General features: G+C 35.8%; 1 protein-coding gene across 2 annotated transcripts in view; it reads right to left on the reverse strand.

The window, feature by feature from the left end:
• Positions 1–21,545, reverse strand: part of DYRK1A (dual specificity tyrosine phosphorylation regulated kinase 1A) — a 291,221-nt gene that overhangs the window by 230,058 nt on the left and 39,618 nt on the right. Inside the window, exon 2 of one of the 2 annotated variants that reach the window (XM_054973645.1) lies at positions 1,919–2,207. The exons of the other annotated variant lie outside the window; for it this stretch is intronic. The gene's annotated coding sequence lies outside the window, so the exon portion shown is untranslated. The remainder of the gene's footprint in view (positions 1–1,918; positions 2,208–21,545) is intronic. 2 annotated transcript variants of the gene reach the window in all.

A 21,545-nucleotide genomic window follows, 5' to 3' on the forward strand; every position in this document is an offset into this window, starting at 1 on the left:
GATCAAGATGGGTCCAGCGAATGATGCTTAGAGGTTTATACCTGTAAGAGAACCAGTTTGTTGTAGTGGTTAAGAGTAGCAAAACTCTAATCTGGAGAACCGAGTTTGATTCCCCACTCCTCCACTTAAAGCCAGTTGGGTGTCCTTGGGTCAGTCACAGCTTTTCGAAGTTCAGCCCCACCCACCTAACAGAGTGACTGTTGTGAGGATAATAACAACACACTTTGTAAACTGCTCCGAGTGACTATTGAGCTGTCCTGAAGGGCAGTATTCAAAATAAATGTTAAATAAATACCTTGTGTGTCAACCACTGGACAGATGTTGATGCACAAGACGGGCAGAATTCTATAGGTGGGGCAGTCGAAACTGGTGAGCGGCTCCTCACCAGATCCAGTATACAAACCTTCAGAACCAAAAAGGATCATTTGGATCGGGATTGGGTTCAGGCTCAGCAGATGGCTTTGGTGTCAGCCTGTTGGAACCCAATAAAAAACATCTCCCACATTGCTGCCTTCAGACAGGTGGCGTGATCACTCCTGATTTTTGAATAAATCTTTAACAGTATCAACAAGCAGAGACGTTATGAGATTTCCAAAGGCAAAGAAGGCAGAACTCGTGTTCGTCAGTATGTGGCATTTTGGTATCACATTTCGAACGCTTCTTAAGACATACTTATCTCAATAAAGTCTTTCCTTTGTTTTACTGCGGGTGAGGGGCCTATCAAAAGGCAAAAGATCTGGTAGAATCGAGTGAGGAAAAACAAGTGAGAACCTTTTTCAAGGGTAGCAAAAAAGGAACTGAGGGACAGAGAATCGCTCTGCCCGGCAATGAGACTTTTCAGCGGGAAAACATCCATGCATCCACACTGAATGGGGGGAGCGCCTGCTACAGTTTGAGAGCTACAGAATCCCTTCCGTGGCTGGCCTGCACAGTCCCAATGTGGACCTGCACCGAAGACCAATGACGGATTTTCATACTTTAATCCTATGCAAATTAGCTTGGATATAAACTGTATTCCAAAAGGATTCCGTTCATTCTTTACTATTATTTGATATTTCTAAGGCTAAAAAAAAGTTATCGTTACAGTTCAAGTAACCCAAAACTAAAGTCAGCACAGTAAGAGGGATAATATGCCAAGTGTACACTAGTTTATTCTCCTTAACATGAACTTACAGAACTTAGTTTTCCTAAATACAGAACGTTGTATTTTGAGTAGCAAAGCAGCCACACATATGCTAATGTATACAACAATGGATAGTTCCACTTCCATCTCTATCTCAAGTTTTGCTAGCAACACCATCAACAGCAATTGTCAAATACAATATTTGCCTACTTTGATAAGTTTTAATCAATAATTGTACTATTACCTTTTTCCTGTTAGTACTGCACTAATTAATGCTGTGATACTCCATTTTACTATGCCCATTTTCAAATTGCTTTGCATTGTGAAGTATACTGTGCACAGTCATATTTTTAGAAGTTGATTTATTTTTTCACCTCATACACTAAATAAAATATACTATTTCATGCCAAGCTATACAAAACGCAAGACAGGCATGGTCGGGATCTCCCAGTTTGTTTTAAAGGGGGAAAGGAGGTAAGAATAAGCTAAGATTTACAATGTAAGGGAAAGGAGTAACATTTGCCATCTGCTTGATCTTCAATCAGCCCTTCTCCTTGTAACCATTTTCCCCATCCAGGAAAACATAGCAGGAAGTGAGTGTTGTAAAGCCATTGCTAAAACCAGCAATGTTGCCTATAAAGCGATAGATAAGGGAGACAGGTAGGTAAAGGAAATGACAATTTTGCACCAAGTATATATTTTCCTAGACAATTCTCATATCACCCCCAACTGCTTATTTTATTAAAATCTGTTTTGTACTTTTTCAAAGAAACATACATCAGGCCTTGACAATACCTGGCAATGGGTCACCACCGTGACCTGAAGCTTGCTCCTGGTGCCTAAATCTCCGTGACAAAGTTTAAAAAGAGGAGAGAGTCATCCTTAAAAGGAATGACCTGCAAAACTTCTAGCACATAGCTAATGTCTTGCTAGAATATGACTTCTGCTGCAAACAGAGCTCAATCACAGCTGGCTATCAGTTGCTTTTGTTGGGAATTTCTGTTGTCTCCTGCTGCTGGCAGGTAGGCCGGTGGCTGTGCTTGGTGGGGTGTGCAAAGGTGGGAGGGGGTCAGAGAAACTGGGCCTGAAAAGAAAGGAAAAAGTCTTTCAGTGATACTGAAGTTATTCAGAGCACAAAGAGTAAACTGAATAGTTTTATATTCAGGCTTGGTGTAATAATTATATACAAAGGAGTATGATCCAGATTTACTGAATCACTAAAGTGGGATATCCTGTTCACTTCCCCCAGAACTCCATACTTGAGCTGAGAGGCAAATCATTCTTTGGCATTCTTCATATTGAACTAGCTACACAGCAATCTAGTTGTATCAATTGGCCTGCCTTACAACATTAGCTTGAAGAAAAAAACCAAAAAAGGCATCCTAATCTCAGATCATTAGTAAACTCAGTATTAAGGAAATAATCACGCACTAAATGACAATTCTGTAACACTAGCCATGACAGCACTCCCTTCACCACATGCTACTAATATCATGATATTCAATTGCATAACTTTGTAACAAACTGAATTTCAACACGTTACGTTCTACATTTAGACATTAAAAAACAGATGCATAATTATAGGATAGGTGAGACTTGTCTTGCCAGTAGTATATGTGAAAAGGTTCTAGGGGTCATTAGATACTACATTGAGGCGGCAGTGTGATGGAGCAGCTAAAAAGGCAAATACAATTTTGGGCTGCATCAAGATAAGTATGTTGTCCAGATCATCTGAAGTGATCGTATCTCTTAGTTCTGGTTAGACCTCACTACTGTGTCCCATATTGGCCACCTCTCTTTAAGAACAATGTTACTTTTGTCCTTAATAAAATTAATATAATTAGTAGATCGTTTTTGATTGACTCTACTTGAAAGCAAGAATAATGATTTAGGGCTGTTATGCCAATATTTTTGCTTTATATAAAGATTCTTTTTATCTTATTAATTTCCAATGTTTCCAATAATCTGCGTTGTTAGTAGTTTTTGTATGTTTTTATTACCTTTTTTATGTTGATCCTCAAAGATTTTAGTATTTTTTAGTAACTCCAACCTTTGGGCTCTTCTTTATTTATTCACATGAGATGCTAAAGCAATGATATGCCCACTTACTACTTTTTTAATTGTGTCCCAGATATTTTCACTAAAATAAATAGTTGAGTTTTCCCTAATTGTCAGTTCTAATTTTTTTTTCAATTTCCTTACCTGTATGGGGCACTGTAAGTAATGATTTAGGTAAACATCAAAAATTATTTTCATGTACCTCTGTATTATTAGAAATTACTAAATGTATCCATGAAAAGTCTGAAATTGAGACAGTGCCGATTTCTGGATGAATAGCTCTATTACTAGGGTATTTGAAATTAATATGAAAATTCTGGTGTAAGTATTATGTCTTGAGGAAAAGTATGTATAGTCCTTTTCATTTGTATGTAAGTGCCTCCAAATGTCTGTAATGATTATCTTTTAGCACTGTTGCCAATCTTGTATTGTATTGCTTTTTTCTTATATTCTTTTTATTAAAATGTGATTTGTTTAATTTGTAGTTAATTACAAAGTTAAAGTCACCACCTATACTTAATTCTCCCTCCTTAATAGTTGATACTTTCAATAGCGTTTCTTCAATAAATTCAAGTTGATTTTTGTTTGGAGCATATATCGATGCAAGTGTATACATTTGATTTTCGATTCGCCCTTTGATAAATATAAATCTGCCTATAGGGTCTTTAATTATATTCTTAAATTGACGAATTATACCAGAGTGAACACTATTTGAAAGAAACTGATTTTATTGCAAAATGGTTACCATTCATTGAATTCATTTCCAATACAAATCACTCTCCACCTAAGCATTTACTTTTTGTTACTCAGATTTGAAACAACGGCTATCAAATAATTGAAAAAAAATGCTAGTTGTTTTAACTATATTGGCATGACGTTTATTGTATATAGTTCACTAAGACTTTGTTGTTGTTCTATTTTACTTCTGTACATTGTTTTTGTTTGTTTGTATGTTTGGTTTAAAAAAATAAAAGAAAAAAATTATATTCTTAAATTGAAAATGCTTATCTTTTGACATTGATTGCCACGTCTCTTGATTTTGAGGATCCCATAGCATGATATTGCAACTGTATCCATTTTCCTTTCAATTCAGTTTCGATTTGGATTAAAATGGGTTTCTTGCAACAAGGTAATATGGGACTTTGTCTTAGCTAACGTTGCTAAGATACATTTTCTTTTGATAGGATTTCCCAAGCCTCACACATTGTAAGATGTAATTTTTAGGTGTGAACCAATGAAAATTATATTATTTAAAAGAGTAGTTATAATAAGATAATAATTTGTCGATATATAAAGTTTTGTGTAAATAAGTCTGCTTAAAATAATATAAAAATGATACTTTAGCTATATTGATAATAAATATTAAATAAATGTTATATGTATTATTAATATATAATAAATATTAGAATAATACAATAGATAATAGTAGAAATAATAAATACATTATATTGTTGATTCAATTCAATATATTAAGATATATTTTATTACTTTACACTTATCTTATAAAACCTTTAACCCACCCCAGATGACCAACAACCAACCCTTCCCTTTTATACTACCCCCTTTATTATGGAATTAATCAAAAATACTCTTCAATAAGGCTTAGATTCTCTAATATATAATATTACTATGACTTTAACAATAAAATTTTAAGAGCTATTATATTTAAAGATATAGATGTTAATTATATAAACAAAAAGATGAGAGTAATAAGTGTCCAAAAATATGTAAATATATATAACAAATATTAGAGTAATAAATACAATGGATAATAATAAATATGATAAATATACTATAACGTTAAGTCAATTCAATAAATTAAGTAATATTTTATTATTTTACACTTAACTTACAAAGACCCTTAACCCACCCCAGATGAAAAACAACCCTTCCCTTTTATACTATCCCCTTTATTTAGGATTAATCACCGATATCCTTAGATAAGGCTTATATTCTTTAATATATAATATTGCTGTGACTTTATTAAAAATATTTAAAAGATATTGTAGATGTTCATTATTTAAATACTAAGATGAATGAGTAATAAGTATCTAATAAATATTTAAATATATATAATAAATATTAATTTGATTAAGGAGAAAAATAACAAACTACATCCAAAAACAGATGACAGTATTCAAATATTCAAAGCCTTTTACAAGCATCTATACACATCAAAAAACCCAGATACAAATAAAATATTGTTCTTTCTTAATTCACTTAAAAGGACTTAAAAATTGGAATATTGTCACAGCAAGATATTAGATAAACCTGCAACAAATCTAAAAGTATTAGAAACAATAAAACAACTAAAAAACAACAATGCAGCTGTACTGAATGGTTAGCCACTTGAATTTTATAAAAAATATGCCTCTCTAATCTCTAAACCTCTAACTGAATCTTGCAACTTAATTATGGAAACCAGACAAATCCCCCCTACATGGAAAATGGCATCAATAATAGTAATACCAAAACAAGACAAAGATCCTCTTAATGGAACATCGTATCATCCAATCGCCTTATTAAATCAAGATTGTAAAATCTTTACAGCTATTTTGGCAAAACGTATTAACTCCTTTATTTCCAGATACATTCATACCGATCAAACAAGTTTTATTCCTACCCGTGTCATAACAGATAATATCCATAAAACTCTATTTAATAACATATTGTAAAACATATAATACTGAAGCAACATTTCTAGCATTAGACATTGAAAAGGCCTTCAAATCCCTAGAAAGCCCATATTTAATCAAAATATTACATCATATGGGATTCGGTAACAAGTTTCTAACAGCAACAAATTTAATATACTCTAATCCCTCTGCTAACATAAAAATCAATGGTAGAACGTCAGAAAAGATAAGTATTGGCAGAGGAACAAGCCAAGGGTGCCCTCTTTCACCAATCCTATTTGCTATAGCTTTAGAACCAGTGGCAGTTGCTATTAGAGAAAAATAATGTTAAAGGAATCTGTATAAATACATTTAAAATTAGCATGTTCGCAGATGACATGCTGCTCTACTTAACAGATCCCTTGGCATCACTTCAACACCTACAACCAATTCTGAGAGATTTTGGATTAATATCAGGTCTACGAGTTAATCTAAATCGTATCTCCTACTGCTCAATCTTAACGAAAAAATAAGCAAATTAATTGCCGCATTATTCAAATATAATCTGACATCCCAAATAAGATATTTAGGTGTTAATATCTTGGCTAACATAATCATTTCCCAAATTAAAAGCAAAATAAATAATTGTAACAAGACAAATTTTTCTTGGCTGGATAGGTTTCATCTTACTAAATTGTTCATTCTCCCTAAATTGATCTATATATTTCAAGCAGTACCCATCAATATCCCACACACATATTTAATTCAATGGCAAAATATATTAAATAAATTTTTAAGGCAAGACAAAAAACCTACAGTTGCTTTTGAAACCAGTAGAAGTACATCCTCGAATGCTGGGTTCAATTACCCTGATTTATGCATATACCAAACTGTTATAAGATTAACAAACATTATCCAATTGATGTCAAGTAATGATCTTCCATCTTGGTCACCTATTCTCCGACCTCTGCTGAATCAAAGATCTTTTCATGAATTAATTTGGGAAAAATCTTCTATCCGTCCATCCAAAGTTTAAAACTATACGTTCTTAAATGCAATAGTAAAAGTATGGGATCAAATCAGAAACACAATCCTTCAAAAAATCTCTAGATTCTCTACATTTATATTGAAATCTTTGCTGCCATCAAGACTAAGTAACTCATTTTGTCAGTACTGGTGTCAAACAAATAATATCAGACTGGTAGATGTTGCAACACAAAGCAGCCTCAGGAGCAAACTTGATTTGGAACAAAAGACTCATCGAAAAATTCAAAGGTTTTTATACTTACAACTTCAAAATTCAAGCAAATAATGAACCCTAAAATTGAATTTGAACAAACCTTAGATTCACAACTAATATCTTGGAAGGGCCTAATATCTAAAATTTACAATATTGTATTAAACACTCTTAAACAAAAAAACTCTTAGTTATCAAATCAGGCACAAGATTGCAAAACTGACCTAACAACTGAACAATGGTATAGGATCTGGTCATCAAGTATTTATAATTCTCATGTAGCTGTTACCAAATTACAAACCTTTAAAATTATAAATAGGTGGTACTTGACACCTAAAAAACTCCTAAATGTTGGAAAGGCTGTGGTGTGATAAGAACTTTCTCCCACTGCTGGTGGGAGTGTCAACATGACGTTATTTTTTGGAAGAAGGTTCTTATCACTATTAAAGATATTACTGGTTATTCAATCGCTCTAAAGCCAGAACTAATATTCTTAGACCAGTGGAAACATCTTCATATTCCAAAAATAAGGAAAGACCTTATAGCAAGTCTATTAATAGCTGCAAGAAGTGCTATTGCAACTCAATGGAAATCAAATAATGTGCCAACAATTTTTGACTGGCATACGAAGGTTTGGGACCACTTTATAATGGAAAAACTACGATAAAATATACCAAGCTGAGCACTTTTCTAAATGTACAGATTTTCAAGAAAAATGGTTTCCATTCTTCAAATATCTGGAAAATAATATTTGGTCTACATCGAAGATCCATAATTTTCTATTTGATTTATCATAATCGTTATAATGAATATTTTGCAGGATTAATTACTACTTGTTACATTTCCTTTACATTTGTTCATAGACATTGTTATTTGTTACTTGATATTTGTCTTTTATCATCGTTTTCTTGATCCTCTTCATACTTGTTACACATTATCTGTCATTTGTTATATGTATTCTGTAACGTGTAATCTGTTTGATATCAATTTTTAAAAAGAAAAGAAAAAAGGACCTTATATCAAGTCTATTAATAGCTGCAAAAAGTGCTATTGCAGCTCAAGGGAAATCAAATAATGTACCAACAATTTTTAACTGGAATACGAAGGTTTGGGACCACTTTATAATGGAAAAACTATGATAAAATATACCAAGCTGAGCACTTTTCTAAATGTACGGATTTTCAAGAAAAATGGTTTCCATTCTTCAAATATCTGGAAAATAATATTTGGTCTACATCAAAGATCCATAATTTTCTATTCAATTTATCATAATCGTTATAATGAATATTTTATAGGATTAATTATTACTTCTGTTGCATTTCCTTTACATTTGTTCATAGACATTGTTATTTGTTATTTGATATTTGTCTTTTATCATCGTTTTCTTGATCCTCTTAATACTTGTTACACATTATCTGTCATTTGTTATATGTATTCTGTAACTTGTAATCTGTTTGATATCAATTTTTTAAAAGAAAAGAAAAAAACAATTTTGCCAAGCTGGAATGTGTCCAAAAGATGGTGAGAGGTCTGGAGACCAAGTCCTATGAGGAAGGAATTTGCTAAATTTAGCCTGGAAATGAGATGACTAAGAGGTGACACAATAGCTATTTTCAAATATTTGAAAGGATGTCAGAGGAAGGAGAATTGTTTTTTGTTGCCCCAAAGGGTTGCACCAGAACCAAGAGATTAAAATTAATCCAAAAGAGTTTTCAGCTTAACATTAGGAAGAACTTCCTGATGGTTAGAGCAGTTCCTCAGTGGAACAGGATTCCTCGGGAGGAGGTAGCTTGGAACTTTTTAAGCAGAAGCTAGATGGCCCTGTGTCAGCAATGCTGATTCTATGACTCAGTGTGAATGTAGGCAGCTTGTTAAAGGGAGGGCAGGAATGGATGTGCTGGTGCTTGGCTCTCTTGGCCCTTTCTTATGTACCAAGGCTAATGTGAACTGTCATTTTGGGGTCAGGAATCCTGGAGGGTTATTTGCCTTCCTCTGAGCATTGAGTAAGGGTCACTGGAGGAGTAAGCTGTGAATTCCCTGCACTGTGCAGGAGGTTAGACTAGACGATCCTTGGATCTTCTAGCTCTTACGTTTCTATGATTCTTCGTTTCACCTCATTCAATAATTGTATTTTCTTATTACTTTATACAAGAGAGGACAAATTATAAGGTAACAAACCAAAATTTACAAAAATATACTGTAAACATATAGTTCGATAAGACTCAGGGCTTTTTTTGAGGGGGAACGCCCTGGAACAGTATTCCAGTAGCTCTGGAATCTGCTCACGTGATTCCTTCCTCCTTCAGGCTCTGCAAAGGAGGTTAAGCTGCTTTGAGTTCATTCTGCTTTCTTTTCATTCCTCTGAGTGAGTGAGTGAGAGAGAGAGAGAGAGAGAGAGAGAGAGAGAGAGAGAGAGAGAGAGAGAGAGAAAGAAAGCTGGGGCCCAGTGTGGGCTCTGCAGAGGAGGTTAAGCTGCTTTGAGTTCTTTCTGCTTTCTTTTCATTCCTCTGAGAGAGAGAGCACGCGCACACTGGGGCCCAGCACAGGCTCTGCAGAGGAGGCTAAGCTGCTTCGATTTCATTGTGCTTTCTTTTCATTCCTCTGTGAGTGTGTGTGTGCAAGAGAGAGAGAGAGAGAGAGAGAGTGCAAGCTGGTGCCTGGTGTGGGCTCTGCAGAGGAGGCTAGCTACTCTGAGTTCATTCTGCTTTCTTTTCATTCTTCCATTTGTGTGTGAGAGAGCAACAGGGAGAGAGCAAGCCGGGACCTGGCATGGGCTCTGCAGAGGTTAAGCTGCTTTAAGTTCATTCTGCTTTCTTTTCATTCCTCTGAGAGAGAGAGACAGAGACAGAGACAGAGAGAGAGCAAGCAGAACTGCTAGGGCTGGCTCTCCTGAGGCCAAGCTGCTTTGAGTTCATTCTGCTTTCATTTCATTCAGGGGTTTCTGTGTATGTGTGCTGCTTTGAGTTCATTCTGCTTTCTTTTCATTCGCGGGTGAGGCTGTGCGCGCATGCATGCATATGCTGCTTTGAGTTCATTCTGCTTTCTTTTCATGGGGGTGAGTGGGGCTGTACATGTATGTGTTGCTTTCATTCTTTTGTTGACTGAAGTTGACATAGTTATGGTTCCCACTGCTTTTGAATGCAGATTGGTTCTGTGTTAGTTAAATATATCAGTTATGATTATTTGTATTAGTTAAAGTATCAGTTATGGTTATTCCAGTTTTACGCTACGAATGGATAGCTGTGTCTGTCATAGAAGGCTTTCATCAATATATTCATCAGCATACAGGTGTTCTTATGTCATGATAGCTGTAGCTCAAATGGTTCTCCCCACCCTCAGCTGATTAATCACTGAAATTGCAGTGGATATATGGGTGTTAAAGAAGTTTTTATTGAATATTGTTTGTCTGGGACATTGGAATATTTATGATCATTTCACCATGTCACAACAGCTTAGCCATTGGTAAGGTAGAGTTAACAGGCAACAACAACAAAAGCCATTTTAAACTAAGTATAAATCTAATGCAGCTAAAGTTAAGTTTCTTCTTTTGAATTGCTCCAGTAAAGCAAAACGCTCCCTGAAAATTTGAAAATTCAATATTCATTAGATAAGGAATTTCATACTCTGTGGAATTTTGAGAATGAATTTTGTATTTGTTTTTCTACGATGGCGGAGGGAATCTGTTAGAATTTAGATTGGTGAGATGGGTTTGGGGTTTATAGAGGCCCCCTCCTTCTTGCATATTTTAAAAATATTATTCCAAAGAAATGAAATGTTTGGGAAAGGGAATGGAAGATTTCATTCTTTGTAAAGGATACAAGAAAGGAAAAAAACTTTTTCATAATAGTGTAATTTTCCAAGCTTACTAACATTTATCTCATTGTAATGCATCGTGCTGGGCTCCGGGAAATGGCGTCACATCCGGGAAGCAGTTCACTTCATCATCACACATCATCACACATTTCAGGGAGCATGTGCGTGCTTTGCGTGCGCACATGTGGTAATAGAGAGTTCCACTACCTCTTCTCCCAGAAAAAAGCCCTGATAAGAGTTATCCAAAAAGATTTAATTTGTTTCATAGTGAGTTAAATTCTTTCCTCTTTGTTAAAAGATTAATTTAATCACAATAAACATTTCCTTAACTTTATCAAACCATTCTCTTAAACCCAAGACAATGTTGTTCTTCCAATATCTTGCAAATATCAATCTAGCAACAGTGATTCTCAACATTAGAAAGACCGTTTAACAAAAATCTCAGGTGACACTGGTATATTAAGGTTTAGACCTGCATTTATAGCTTTAGCTACTTTCCCCCAATAAACTACTCTGCAAGAGCAGATTCACTATAGATGATAAAAATCAGCCTTAAACAGACTACCATACCAACATTTCACATTTTTGTGAAGTTAAATACCACTGGTGGATTATTTTAAAGGTATTCTCATTGAACTAAAAACAAACTGAAATATGAGAACTAGAAATGAGAATATATTTCGAAAGCTGTTCAGAAATCAAACGTCCTATCGTTTTAACCTATTTACTCTTAAAATTACTACTATACACATTAATGAAGAATTTTATATTATATACTTATTAAATATTTTTACCTTGCATAAAAACCAATTTTAACTCAGAAAAGTGTACGAGCCCTTCTTCTCTCAATATGGTGGCACTGAAGACACTCTAAAACTGAATATATTTGAAAAACTTAAACAAATCTGAACTTTTAGAATGAACTACTTCAAAAGGTACTGTTATTCACTATAAGAGAATTATAGGTATTTAATCCAGCTTTTTCCCAATTAAAAAGGGAACTGAACTGATACCTTTGAGTCCTATCAAGGTACCTTACCACAGATAACAAAGGAGAGATAATAGGAGACAGTTTATTTGTATACTTATCCCAACAGTGTAAAAGATTATTTATAACAAGATTAGCAAAATCATATACTCTTTTTCTATCTACTTTTTCCACCCACAAGAGAGAGCTTAATGGCATTCTAACATAGGATTGTTCAACAACTTCATTTGAATCTTTACCACCACTATAATGATAAAACCAATGAACCAGCCAAGCTAATTTTGCAGCATTTTTTTAAAAAGAAAACAATTTATTTTTATTAGTGCAAAACAAAACAAAAAAATTAAGAAGAAAACAATGCTAGCTTTAAAAAACCCTATTAGTATATCTGTTTACAGGCATCTATACAAGATTTCCAGATATCTAAAAATGAGTCCATACGCAATTACCATTTATATGATATACATTCAAATGTTGATAAGATCCTCAATCCAATGAGTTACAGGATGTGGGCTTTAGCAACTTTAAAGGCTTGGAGGGTCCATTTACATTGACAATCCGTTAGATTCCAAGAAAGAGGCAAATATTTTAACAATATATCTTGGTAGTTTCCAGTGCTTAGAAAACAAAAGCCGACATTTTTTCTTATTTTGCATAGAAAACTGGCTTATCCTAAATTCTTACTCTATACAAAATCCATTAACAATTTCTGTCACTTTCTTAGTATTGCTGCTGAGATTTCAACAGGAAGATTAGCCACTAGGCAACTCAATTTTGTAACAATCATCATTTTAATTGTGTTAACCCTTCCCAGCAGAGACAAGTCAAAGGACTGCCATGAATCTAGCTTACTGCTTTAAAGTTAATATCAAGTAACTTTGAGTTATCTAGGCTAATTGCTACTCCTAAATATGTAATCTGATTTCTATTTATTTTCATGTTTGCTATCCAATTATGAGATAAATCACTTCTCTTTTTTAATAATGATTCTTTTTCTGTTTATAACTAGAGACATCAGAATATGATTTTTTTGACTTCCGGCTTGGGAATCATGGTGGTCTGACGCAGTTCAGGGAGCTGAGGTGTCCAAGTTGCTGTTTGTCAGGGCTGGTGGGGTGCTAGATCACCCACGGCCCCCTGCTCTCAGGCGAAGAGCAGGCAAGAACGCTTGAGACCCCGAGGGCGTGTAGATCTCGGCTGAGGGGGGGTTCTGCATAAAGGATTCTCTCCCAGCCTTGAGGTCCCGCTCTAAGAAGGGTGGCAGAAATCTCTGCAGCAGCTTTGGAGTCATTGAGTTGGCACAGGATCTCCGTACCCAAGCTTCAGTAACTAATTTGGACTAATCTGAACATCTGAAACAATGATTACAACCCAGAAAAGACCCGGCAAGGTAAAGATCGTTATCTCTTCTACGAGTTTGAAATTGGACTAGAGGATTTAAATTCAAGCAGAAAGCTGAAGTAGAAAGTTTAAAAGGACTAATTAAGTCCACCCCGGTAAAAGAATTGTATGAAAAGAAGCTTTTAGAAAAGAATTAGAAGCGAAGAAAGGATTATTATTTACATACCTGTGGTTTAAAGAGATAGTGAGCTGTGGGAACGGAGAAACATCGCGAGAGAAAGTAGCGGTGCGACGATGGGGAAGGAACAGGAAGTGCGTCATAAACATCGAGATGCGAGGCTAGAGCGGCTGTGAAGGAAAAGGCGAAAGTGGAAGTGCGCCATTTTGAAAGAGGGCAAGGGCAAGCCCTCATTGCAACCAGAAGTGGGCCATCTTGGAGAAGGGTAAGGGCAAAGCTTTGACTTAAAACCATAGAGAAAAGACGCCCGCCAGTTTGGACAGTTAAAGCGCTAACTTTTGGACAAAATACTAGCAAAACAAGAAAGTTAATTTGGGAACTTAAATATTTAAGCCACGGAACTGTGAAAGAGAGCACTCATGGGAGCAGAGCAAAGCGAGCCCCACGATGTCGAAAAAGGACTGGCAGTCAGCATTTGATCATTTGGATAAGAAAGTGGCTGAAGGTAACAAAGAATTAAAAGATGTAATACAAGAGATGATGAAGGATCTCAAGGAGACAATTAAATCTGAAGTGGAGGAATTAACAAAGAGTATCGACGAGGTCAAGAAGGAACTACAGACAACGCAGCAAAAAGTTAACGAGGTGGAAGAAAAGACGGAGAAGCTAACCACTACATTTAAAGCAGAAACCACAGGCTGGCATGAAAAGTGGCGGTGATGGAATGTAAATATATGGAGAGACAACTTAGATTTTGTGGCGTTCTGGAGAAGGAGGGGAAGGTAGCCCAAGAACAGATATCGGAAATATTAGCAGAATTCTTGAATAAAACCATGGAAGAGATCGTAAGTCATGTGGACGTGACGTACAGAATTAATTCAAGGTATGCAGCTCAAAAAAATCTGCCTAGAGATATGATTGTGCAGTTTACTACCAAAAAAATGAAAGAAGACATTGTGAGCAAGCAATTTCAAAACCCACTGGTAATGGAAGGGGAAAAGGTGAGAATAATGAAGGAGTTACCTTAAAACATCCTAATAGAAAGGAAAAAATATAGAGATCTCACTCAGATCTTGAAAGAGTTGAATATAAGATATAGATGGGAGATTCCAGAGGGTCTGAGTTTTGAATTTCAAGCAATTAGGAGATCTATCAGATCGCGGCATGAGATGGAGATGTTCTTGTTGGACAATGATAAAGACTTACCTAAAAGACCCAGAATTTGATTATGGAGTGTAAAGTAGTATCATGGAATGTAAACGGACTTAACTCACCTTCCAAGCATAAAACTATTTTTCATTGGCTATCCAAGCAACGTTGTAATATAATTTGTTCATAAGAAACCCATGTTAAAAAACAAGATCAAAAGTACCTAAAAAATTACAAATTAGGAAAAGAATTTGTTGCCGCAGCAAAATAGAAAAAAAGAGGAGTTGTGTTATATATCAAGGAGGAGCTGCAACCTAAAATGATATTTAGTGACTCTGAAGCCAAATATCTTATTTGGAACTCCCAAAAGACACTAATAGTAGGGATTTTTGCACCAAATGGAGCTAAAGACAATTTTTTTTAAAGAATTACAGAAGCAATTAGACGGAGTGACTTATTCACAAATAATCCTGGCAGGGGATTTTAATGGAGTGGTAAACTTACAGGAAGACAAAAAAACAAAGGGGACTCAAAAGAAACGGGGATTATTGCCAAAATCTTTTTTTTGAAATACAAAAACAAGAAAATTTGGAGGATGTGTGGAGAAGAAATAACTCCAAAGCCAAGCAATTTACCTATTATTCTGCAAGGCACTCGTCGCTATCGAGAATCGATATGATCTGGGCCTCTAAGGAATTGGCAATATGGACTAAAGAAGTTTAAATTATGCCCAAAGTAAGCTCAGATCACAATCTAGTTATGTGGAGATTTGGGAAATGTATTAAAAAATTTAGATGGAGAATTAACGAAGATTTACTGCAACAGGAGGGCAATCTCGATTTGTTACAGAAAGAAACAAGATTTTTATACAATATAATTTGGATAAATCTGTACCAACGTATAAAGTATGGGATACGTATAAAGCTGTAATGAGAGGTGTCTTAATGGACTTAAACGCGAGAGACAAAAAAAGAAAAGAAGAAAAAAGGAAAGAAATTCAGGAAAAGATAAAAATCAAAGAGACTCCATTAAAGAAAAGACCGGGGAAAAAGAAACTACACCTGGAGATAAAGATTCTGCAAGAACAATTAAAAGCAATGGACAATAAAGAATTGGAATGGGAATTGAAGAAACTAAAAAAAAAACATTTGAGGGTGACAACAAGCCGGGGAAATATTTAGCTTGGCAATTAAAGAAGAGGAGGGAAAAAAGAGTGATAACTAAGATTATAGAAGAAGATAAGACGTTAATGGATCAATCAGCCATAAGTAGAGCATTTTATAAATTTTATGCCAAATTATATGAGAGTAAAGTGGTGAAGGAGGATAGTATTGATCAATATTTGAGCAAAATTGACTTACCAAAGCTATCTGAGCAGTGGAAGCGAAAACTAAATGCTGAAATAACAGAAACTGAAATTATGGATGCAATACAGTCGACTAAATTGGGGACGGCACCAGGATCTGATGGTATAACAGCTAAATTTTATAAAGTAATGGCAAAAGAGGTGGTGCCTTTCCTGAAAAAAGTGATGAATGGGATCTTAAAGGGACAAAAGATTCCAGAAACCTGGAATGAGGCTAATATATCACTGATTCCAAAAGAAGAACAGGACCTATCTAATGTAAAAAATTATCGACCTATATCACTGTTAAATAATGACTACAAGATTTTTGCGAAAATATTGGCGGAAAGGCTGAAGGAATGGCTGGCTGAATTTACTGCAGAAGAGCAAGCAGGATTTTTACCAAACAGACAGATTAAAGACAATTTAAGGACTGTAATAAATGCAATAAAATACTATGACAGACACTGTGAAAAGGAAGTTGGTTTCTTTTTTGTGGATGCAGAGAAGGCTTTTGACAATTTAAATTGGAATTTTATGTTCGCCACAATGGAGAAGTTACAGACGGGAAAAGAGTTCATCCAAGCGGTAAGAACTATATATAAAGACCAGTGTGCAGCAATCGTAGTAAATGACGAATTAACTAAGAGACTGGAAATACGGAAGGGTACAAGGCAAGGTTGCCCATTGTTTCCACTGTTGTTTGTCTTGATATTGGAAATTTTATTGATGCAGATACGAGAAGACGATGCCATAAGAGGTTTGAAGATTAAGGGATTTACATACAGTCAGAGCTTTTGCGGATGATGTGATGGTTATTGTAGAGGATCCAATCCAAAATATGCCAAGATTGTTGGATAAGATAAAAGAATTTGGTGATTTGGCTGGATTTTATGTTAACAAAAGAAAATCTAAGATATTATGTAAGAATATGGTGAAACAAAGACAACAAGAATTAACGGAAATTACCAACTGTGAGGTAACACATAAAGTAAAATATTTAGGAATAGAGCTTACTGCTAAAAATATTGACTTATTCAAGAACAACTATGAAAAGCTGTGGCAACAAATTGATAGAGATTTAATCAAATGGAACAAGTTAAATTTGTCGTGGCTAGGAAGAATAGCAGTAATAAAAATGAATGTACTTCCACGAATTATGTTTTTACTGCAAACAATACCAATAATAAGAGACAACAAGCAATTTGACAAGTGGCAAAGGAAAATATCGGACTTTGTATGGGCAGGGAAGCGGCCTCGAGTGAAGATGAAAGTTCTATGTGATGCCAAAGAAAGAAGGGGATTACAATTACCAAATATAAGACTATACCATGAAGCAGTATGTTTGGTGTGGCTTAAAGAATGGATGTTGTTAGAGAATCTTAAACTCTTAACTCTCGAAGGATATAAAAAAAATTTTGGTTGGCATGCGTACTTACGGTATGATAAAATTAAAGCGGACTCTATGTTTCTGCATCATTATATTAGGCGAAGTCTCTTTACGGTCTGGCAAAAATATAAAAAATATTTGCATGTATCCCGATGTGGGTGATGCCAATGGAAGCCACTGACCCGAGGATAATATATAATAGGGAACAATGTGTGCCATATAAAGAGGTGTTGAAAATGGAGCAGAATATGATTAAGCTTAAAACAGAAGATGAAGTATCTTATTATGGATGGTTCCAATACAGGCAGATTAAAGACTTATATGATTCAAATCGTATAAAATCGGGATTTAAATGGAAAAACTCAGAATTGGAAGAATGTATATTACAAGAAGGCAAGAAAAAGATTTCGAAAGTTTATAAGATCTTGTTAAAATGGTATACAGAAGATGAAACTGTTAAAGTCCAGATGGTGAAGTGGGCTATAAACTGTAACAGAGACATAACAATGGAGGCATGGGAATACTTATGGAAAAATACATTGAAGATATCGACTTGTACTAATATTAAAGAAAATGTTTACAAGATGATATATAGATGGTACTTAACGCTGAAGAAAATAGCATATGGGAATAACAAAATGTCAGATAAGTGCTGGAAATGTAGAAACCATGAAGGTTCATTATATCATATGTGGTGGACCTGTGAGGTAGCAAAGCAGTTCTGGGGAGATATTATAGAAGCTATGACTGCAATTTTACAAATCCAAATAAATAAGAACCCAGAACTGCTTTTGTTGAATTTGAATATGGAGGGGATTCCCAGGCAATATAGAACATTACTATTTTATATGACAACAGCAGTGAGAATTTTATACGCTCAGAAGTGGAAGACAAAAGAAGTACCATCTATTGAAAATTGGATACAAAAATTGCTGTACATGGCAGAAATGGACAAAATGACAAGAAAGCCGAGAGAACAGAATCCAGAGGAATTCTTTAATGATTGGGGGAAACTAAAACAGTATTTGGAAAAGAAGTGGGACGTAAAGGGAGAAATGTGGGTGCCAGATAACTATTAATTTAGCAGAGGAGAGGAGAGGGCGATCTTTACAAGAGGAGAAGAGATAAGTTAGAAACATGTTGTAATTGTTAATTTGATATTAGGTTTTTTATAGTTTAACATATAGTATCTATTTTAGTAATATATTAGAATGAATAAGAAAAGAAAAAGAGATATAAGCAGTAGATTTAGACAGTGGGTTGGAAAACTGTTGAAGTCTGAGATAAAGGGGGGAGGGGAAACGGTGGGGGAATATGGAAATGAGGGTATTAATCAAAAAAATTGTAATATTAAATTTTACTCACCCAATAAAAATCTTTAAAAAAAATATGATTTTTTAAAATTCCATAGACTCCATTACATTAGTTAAAAATAACATATCATCAGTGTATACATTTATTTTATAGCGAAACAAATCAATTTCTATATCCTTAATTTTGTAATGAAATTCTAGCTACAGAGGCAAAAGATTCAATAGAAATGGTAAAGGTCAGAACAGAGTCTGGACACCCCCGCTTGACTCCTCTTCCAAATGGGACCTGAGCAGATAGTACATTTTTCACACTTAGCCTTACATATGAGTGAATATAAAATCCTTGCCCACTCTTAAGATTTTTACCCAAAAAACAGGGTTGCACTTACCTGTAACTGTTGTTCATCAAGCATCTTCTGTGCACACACTGGGATTGCGCATGCACAGGCAAGCCGCAATGAGATTTCTCTAGCTTTTCAAGTCTGTAAAGACATCAACCGCACAGGAATTTCCGCGGAAATGTGGGTGGAGAGGCGGAGCACTCCCACTTCCCTCAGTTCTCCTGAGCCGCTGGAGGTATGATATAATACAAGCAAACACACAATAGGGCAAGGAGGGAATGTGTGTCTACACAGAAGATACTCGACGAACAACAGTTACAGGTAAGTGCAACCCTGTTTTTGTCATCATCCTGTGCAGCCCCACATTGGGAGTATAGCGAGCTATTTACCAATGGAGGAGGGTGAGTGGATCAGCCAAACAAAGAATGCAGGACAGCTCCCCTCTGGCATTTGTGTCAATATAGTAGTGCTTTACAAAGGTGTCAGCTGAGGACAATGAGGCAGCCTGAAAGATGTCTTGAAGAGGGACTCCTCGTAGCTTGAGCCCTAGTCAAGTGCACTCTGATCATCATGGGGGAAGGAAACTTTGCCTTCTTGTAGCAAAGTCTAGTAGCTGCCACTATCCAACAGGGTTAAGTTTGGGAGGATGCTGGTAAACTCCTTTGATGTCCAAAGTAAAAAGGGTTCTGTATTTGTGAAAACCCTTTGTTCGGTCTAAATGAAAATACTAAAGACCTTACCACGTCCAACTTGTGTAAGGAAAATTCTGCTTCTGAAGCAGCACTGGAAAATACAGGTAATTCAAACCTTTTGATGTAAGTGAACTGTTGACACACCTTATGGAGAAATATGAGGCTGGTATGCAAGACCAGGTCCTCCAGAAAAACTGAGTATGTGGAGAGTCAACCCAAAAGACCATGAGTTTTGCCACTCATACGACCAAAATTATATCAACCAGAAGCACCATATTCCAACATAACAAGGAAGGGGGCACGCATGCATGCGTTCAAGGAGTGGTAACATTAAGAGAGCGAGAACCAGAGGGGGACTCAATTGAGGAACAGGTGGGGTTCTCAGACAGAAAGTATTAAAGACATTCTTGAGAAACTGTTTAGATATGTGAAGGGAGAAAGAACTGTCTAGTTGTCATCCCCCCACATGAAAAGCTGATATAGCAGCTAAGTGCACCTAAAAGGAGGACATTTTGCTTGTTTGTTTTGTTCATTTGAAGTAATAACAAATATTCAGAAATAACTGCTATTGGGCAAGATAAGGGTCAAAACCCTTTGGATTCTAACTGTGTCATGAAACGATTCCACTTGTGACTATAAGAGGTATGTGTGGAACACTTGTGGACATTTGAAATAATTTGGGTCACCTCTTTGGAAAAAAAGATGATCTGGTGAGTTCAGCAACCACATGGTTGGTTTCAGGGTTGCCACATTTTAGAATTATATCTGACCCTTGTGAAGAGGGTCTAGCACTATCAGAAGTAGAGGCATTGATCCTGGGACAAAGTACTCAAGAGTGGAAAAAAACATTTCTGCCCTGGCCAAAAAAAGGTTAGAAGGATGTAGTGATTGCAGAAATGCCGAGATTTGCAAAGTGTCCCATTATGAGGTGTCTAGGTGAAAAAACGTAAGAGAACCCTTTGGTCCAAGGCATTTGGGAGGCAGCCCCTAGAGAAAAGGGTCAGTGCCTGTTGGGGAACAACAGCATCTAGCCTTGTGCTGAACCAGGTTGTATGACGGTTCACGATAGCAAATCTTCACTGTTGAAAAGAAATGGACAGGATTACTTGGTGCTGATTGTCCAGTTGTGGTGAGTGTGAAAAACCATGCTGGGTATGTCCATTCTATTGTACCTCACACCCAGTAAATGTATGGCTTGTGGCAAGATACAGATTTGTATAGCCCATTCCCACAGAGCTGTAACCTCGGTACAGAGAGTTAGCAATGCCATTCCCCCTTGCTTGTTCAGATAATATAGAACTGCGATATTATCTGTCTGAATCTGAACCCTTTTATTGCCCAGTAGATCTGCAAAAGTAAGGAAAAATGGATAACTGAGTTTCAATACATTAATGATCCTGTGGGTGATCATGTATCCTAAATCAAGGTAGGGTCGCATTGAGCACCACAGCCTAATGCTGAAGCATCAGTGGCTATAGAAATGTCAGTCCAGGCTTTCCCAAAAGGGCACCCTTAGGGTAGGTTTCATTAAAATAACGATCTGAGAACAGATCTGGATATAGACAATTTCATATGTTGATGAGTAGTCATAGGATTATGATGACATAAAAAAAAACCAATTTTGCAACAACCTCATTCTCAGCTGAGTAAAATACAACAAAGGTAGTAGAGGCCATGAGATCAGTAGTTTCTGAATTAATAAAGCAGACAAGCCAATAACTGCAGCCTTTGTATTCTGATCTTAGGAAGGAAGCCCTCTATATGGAAGAATCAAGTTCAGTCCCAATGAAGTGAATAGTTTTGCTGGAGTAAGGATAGACTTCACCAACAGTCCCCAGTTAGAGATGGTGTTATGGACAACATGAGCACGGTCATCAAATAGTGGTGCAGATTCCTCTAATAGAAGCCAATCATCCAAATAAGGGCATCCAAAGCAGCCCTTAGATAGGAAGGGTGCAACTA

Source organism: Eublepharis macularius, chromosome 3, assembly GCF_028583425.1.
Source record: "Eublepharis macularius isolate TG4126 chromosome 3, MPM_Emac_v1.0, whole genome shotgun sequence".
Lineage (NCBI taxonomy): Eukaryota > Metazoa > Chordata > Lepidosauria > Squamata > Eublepharidae > Eublepharis > Eublepharis macularius.